Source organism: Eubalaena glacialis, chromosome 6 (genome assembly GCF_028564815.1).
Source record: "Eubalaena glacialis isolate mEubGla1 chromosome 6, mEubGla1.1.hap2.+ XY, whole genome shotgun sequence".
Lineage (NCBI taxonomy): Eukaryota > Metazoa > Chordata > Mammalia > Artiodactyla > Balaenidae > Eubalaena > Eubalaena glacialis.
Genome location: NC_083721.1, coordinates 26,976,103 through 26,982,020, shown reverse-complemented (window position 1 = coordinate 26,982,020; position 5,918 = coordinate 26,976,103). Strand labels below are relative to the sequence as shown.

The following is a 5,918-nucleotide window of genomic DNA, read 5'->3' as shown; positions in this document are numbered from 1 at the left end:
AGAACTAGAACAAAAAATTTCACAATTTGTATGGAAACACAAAAGACCCCGAATAGCCAAAGCAATCTTGAGAACGAAAAATGGAGCTGGAGGAATCAGGCTCCCTGACTTCAGACTATATTACAAAGCTACAGTAATCAAGACAGTTTGGTACTGGCACAAAAACAGAAATATAGATCAATGGAACAGGATAGAAAGCCCAGAGATAAGCCCACGCACATATGGTCACCTTATCTTTGATAAAGGAGGCAAGCATATACAGTGGAGAAAAGACAGCCTCTTCAATAAGTGGTGCTGGGAAAATTGGACAGGTACATGTAAAAGTATGAAATTAGAACACTCCCTGACACCATACACAAAAATAAACTCAAAATGGATTAAAGACCTAAGTGTAAGGCCAGACACTATCAAACTCTTAGAGGAAAACATAGGCAGAACACTGTATGACATAAGTCACAGCAAGATCCTTTTTGACCCAGCTCCTAGAGAAATGGAAATAAAAACACAAATAAACAAATGGGATCTAATGAAACTTAAAAGCTTTTGCACAGCAAAGGAAACCATAAACAAGACCAAAAGACAACCCTCAGAATGGGAGAAAATATTTGCAAATGAAGCAACTGACAAAGGATTAATCTCCAAGATTTACAAGCAGCCCATGCAGCTCAATAACAAAAAAACAAACAACCCAATCCAAAAATGGGCAGAAGACCTAAATAGACATTTCTCCAAAGAAGATATACAGATTGCCAACAGACACATGAAAGAATGCTCAACATCATTAATCATTAGAGAAATGCAAATCAAAACTACAATGAGGTATCATCTCACACCGGTCAGAATGGCCATCATCAAAAAATCTAGAAACAATAAATGCTGGAGAGGGTGTGGAGAAAAGGGAACCCTCTTGCACTGTTGGTGGGAATGTAAATTGATACAGCCGCTATGGAGAACAGTATGGAGGTTCCTTAAAAAACTAAAAATAGAACTACCATACGACCCAGCAATCCCACTACTGGGCATATACCCTGAGAAAACCATAGTTCAAAAAGAGTCATGTACCAAAATATTCATTGCAGCTCTGTTTACAATAGCCAGGACATGGAAGCAACCTAGGTGTCCATCATCAGATGAATGGATAAAGAAGATGTGGCACATATATACAATGGAATATTACTCAGCCATAAAAAGAAATGAAATGGAGGTGTTTGTAATGAGGTGGATGGAGTTAGAGTCTGTCATACAGAGTGAAGTAAGTCAGAAAGAGAAAAAGAAATACAGTATGCTAACACATATATATGGAATCTAAGGGAAAAAAAAAAAAAAGGTCATGAAAAACCTAGTGGCAAGATGGGAATAAAGACACAGACCTACTAGAGAATGGACTTGAGGGTATGGGGAGGGGGAGGGGTGAGATGTGACAGGGTGAGAGAGTGTCATGGACATATATACACTACCAAATGTAAAATAGATAGCTAGTGGGAAGCAGCCGCATAGCACAGGGAGATCAGCTCGGTGCTTTGTGACCACCTAGAGGGGTGGGATAGGGAGGGTGGGAGGGAGGGAGATGCAAGAGGGAAGAGATATGGGAACATATGTATATGTATAACTGATTCACTTTGTTATAAAGCAGAAGCTAACACACCATTGTAAAGCAATTATACTTCAATAAAGATGTTTAAAAAAAAAAAAAAAAGAAATAAAAGGACATATCTGTAACTAACTCTTACATGGTTCAGGGGAAAATTAATAATAATATATATTATAAATAGAGGCAGTGATAAGTAAATGTGGCAAACAGCTGATCTGTGAATATGGATAAAAGATATTTAAGAATTTTTTGTAATTTTCTTGCAAGTCATCTGTAACTTTGAAAGTATTTTTTTAAAGGTATTTTCCTAAAATGGTTAAAAGGAGCAATTGGTCATATGTAGTTTAGCCTAAAATGTGTTGTTTCAGTATTTCAAAATGTAATAAGACTTTTATTTTTCTTAGTAAGAAACAAGAGGTTTTTTTGTCATTTAATAATGATAACCTTTCCCCCTTTGGGTGCTTTTAAAACCAAATACTAGCATAAATATATTGTGTAGAGTGTCTTTTCAGGAAGGAATTAGATTTGGATAATTTAGATTAAAATGCTACTTATAATCTTCCATATTTAAGTCCTATACTTGTTCTGAACTAGAATGATTTGGACCAAGTAAGGAGACTTGAGAACAAATTGAAGGGTTAATACCCAACTCTAAAGCCTATCTGGTACAAAATGTCAAAATTTGACTTTGCTACCTTCCTGACATCTGTCATCAACTTCATGATGATCTGAATTGCCACCATACTCTTCCTTTTTCCTATGATTATCCAGGGATATTTTCTGGTTAGAAAATTTCATATTACTTGAATTTTTTACATTTTAATTCTTCACATTTTAAAGCAAGCTTCATGGAAACAATGTAGTCATTGTCTCTCACACCAGTCTCCATTCCTTTTTTCTCCTTTGTCATTTCACTTTCTTACTTTTACCTTCTTTGACCCCTGCTTTCCTTTCCCCTCATATCCTTCTCTACCTTTTCGACACCTTTCTTCCTGGTTCTCCATACTAGCCTCACCTTAGTCTCAGCTTTCATCAGCTCATGCTTAGATCACTATAATCATCTCAAAACTGGTCTTCTACCTCTAGGCTCTCCCAACCACCCTATACGTTACAGAAGCATTTATTTTTAGAAATCCAGAACCTATACACTTCTACACTATATCTAGTTTAAATGTCCCAGGATGGTACTCAAGGTCTTCCAGGACTGGCACCAAATAACTCATACCAGCACCTTAGCTCCCACAATTTCCCAGCACAAAATCTCCTCCCCAGCCATCTAGGTCTTTTTGCTGTCATTTCCTTATCTCTAAGAGACCAAACCAGGTTTTTTCCTCCTTGAGTAACCTGAGAGAGCCTTGTTTCTCTCCCCTTTTACAGTCACCTATCACTGACATATTTAGGACAAAGGCCAAGAGGTTTAGTTCTACCCAGGAGCAGACACCTAAGATGCCCTGGGCCAAATCGCTTTGGCCCATTTGACATTAGAGCCAGTAGTGTGAACAGTTGCATGAATATTGCAATGCTCCAGCTCCAGGGGGTGCTGTGGAGTCCTTTGGTGTATCCTTCAACACCATGGAAACTTACACAGTCTGAGCAGGGCGACAGACTGGAAGTACAGGGGAGTTCATAAATGATGAGGGATGGAAGTCAGTGGAATGCCCCAGCCTCCTCAACCTTCACTGAAACAATTCTGAGGCACATTCTGTGTGCTTCTACGGATGATCCCCAGAGTATATGGGCCTCAGTTTTCCACAGTGCTTTCCATCTGGGTAGCATACCCTTTACTGGCTTTTTTTCCTTGTCCTACTCTGCCCACTCCCTCCCTCTGTTTCCTGGGATCAATATCATCGTCTTAGGTAAATGCACTTGAACTAGCTACATCCAAGTCCTTGCTTAGGCTCTGCTTTTGCAGGAACCCAAGACACAAAACAATATTCATTATTCTTCTATTCCTTTATTAATAAAACCCCATGTTTTAGCTGCACCCATGGCCACTTAGTTATAGGTTACGTTTCTCCACCATCTTTGCAACTAAATACGTCTATATGACTTGTTAGCAATGGGCTATAAGAGAACTTACATGCCAAGCCTTGACATTAAAAGAAATACAGGTGTGTTTTTCTTTCTCCTTTCCCTGTTCCTGATGGCTGAGATGCAGATACGATGGGAAGAGGTGGAACAGCCATTATGGACCCAGAGATAGAAACTGTCTTTTAAGGATAGACTGATCTGCCCATCCCACTCTGTGTTACTTCACTGTGAGCTGATACAGGAGAGAAAAATAAACTTCTCTCTTCTTAAATCATGGTATTATAGAGATCTCTGTTAAAGTAGCTTAGACAGTATCCTTATGAAGTTTAAGACTTTGGACAAAGTCACACAGCTTTTAAATAGGGATTCCACAACTCAAGCTCTTAGTAAGCCTCTCATTTGTTGTGGCTATGTGACATCTCTCCTATGTGTCTATGTGTTGGGACAGTAAAATGATTGAGAAATATTGCATTACCTATGACACTTTCCAGAAGAGAAGATTTACCTCCCTTTTTCCCATGCAAAAGGGGAAGAGTGGTTCTGAGTCCCATCAAGAATACAAATAAGGCAGGTTCTCTTACATCGACCACCTAAGAGTTGCTCTGGAAGAAGCAACAACCTCGCCTCCTCCTCTCTGCCATCTGCTTGGCAGCCACAAAACAGCAACTATGTGCCAGTGTATTTCCATTGATGCTGGCCAGGGTGGTGTCCAGATCGGCAATGCCGGCTGGGAGCTCTACTGCCTGGAACATGGCATCCAGCCCAATGGCCTGATGCCAAGTGACAAGACCATTGGGGGAGGAGATGACTCCTTCAACACCTTCTTCAGTGAGACAACTGCTGGCAAGCATGTGCTCAGGGCCGTGTTTGTAGACCTGGAATCCACGGTCATTGATGAAGTTCTCACTGGCACCTACCCCCAGCTCCTCCACCCTGAGCAGCTCATCAGAGACAAGAAAGATGCTGCCAATTACTATGCCCGACATCACAACACCATTGGCAAGGAGGTCACTGACCTCGTCTTGGACCGAATTTGGAAACTGGCTGACCAATGCACAGGTCTTCAGGGCTTCTTGGTTTTCCACAGCTTTGGTGGGCGAACTGGTTCTAGGTTCACCTCCCTGCTGATGGAAGGTCCCTCTGTTGATTATGGCAAGAAGTCCAAGCTGGAGTTCTTCATTTACCCAGCCCCCCAGGTTTCCATAGCTGTAGTTGAGCCCTACAACTCCAACCTCACCACCCACACCACCCTGGCGTACTCTAATTGTGCCTTCATGGTAGACAATGAGGACATCTATGACATCTGTCTTAGAAACCTTGATATTGAGCACTCAACATATACTAACCTGAATAGGTTGATAGGTCAAGTTGTGTCTTCCATCACTGCTTCCCTGAGGTTTGATGGAGCCCTGAATGTTGATCTGACAGAATTTCAGACCAATCTGGTGCCCTATCCCCACATCCACTTCCCTCTGGCTACTTATGCCCCTATCACCTCTGCTGGTAGCAGAGATCTCTAACGCTTGCTTTGAGCCAGCCAACCAGGTTGTGAAATGCAACCTCCACCGTGGTAAATACATGGCTTGCTGCCTGTTGTACCGTGGCAACATGGTTCCCAAAGATGTCAATGCTACCACTGCCACCATCAAGACCAAGCGCACCATCCAGTTTGTGGACTGGTACCCCACTGGCTTCAAAGTTGACATTAATTACCAGCCTCCTACTGTGGTACCTGGTGGAGACCTGGCCAAAGTACAGTGGGCTGCGTGCATGCTGAGCAACACCACAGCCATCGCTGAGGCCTGGGCTCGCCTGGACCACAAGTTTGACCTGACGTATGCCAAGTGTGCCTTTCACTGGTATGTGGGTGAGGACATAGAGGAAGGAGAGTTTTCTGAGGCCTGTGAGGACATGGCTGCCCTTGAGAAGGATTATGTGGAGGTTGATGTGGATTCTGTTGAAGGAGAGGGAGAAGAAGAAGGAGAAAAATACTAAAGTGAAAATGTCACAAAGGTGCTGCTTTTACAGGGAAGTTTATTCTGTTTTAAACATTGAAAAGTTGTGGTCTGATCAATTCATTTGTATGTACTCATACACAATTACTGACCGATGGTTTAAAAACCGACACTTTGGGCTTCCCTGGTGGTGCAGTGGTTGAGAGTCCGCCTGCCGATGCAGGGGACACGGGTTCGAGCCCTGGTCTGGGAGGATCCCACATGCCACGGAGCAACTGGGCCCGTGAGCCACAACTGCTGAGCCTGCGCGTCTGGAGCCTATGCTCCGCAGCAGGAGAGGC

At 42.4% G+C, this 5,918-nt stretch overlaps 1 pseudogene; it reads left to right on the top strand.

The window, feature by feature from the left end:
* Positions 1-4,290: 4,290 nt before the first annotated feature.
* LOC133093208 (tubulin alpha-1A chain-like) lies at positions 4,291-5,617 on the top strand (annotated as a pseudogene).
* The last annotated feature ends 301 nt before the right edge of the window (positions 5,618-5,918 follow it).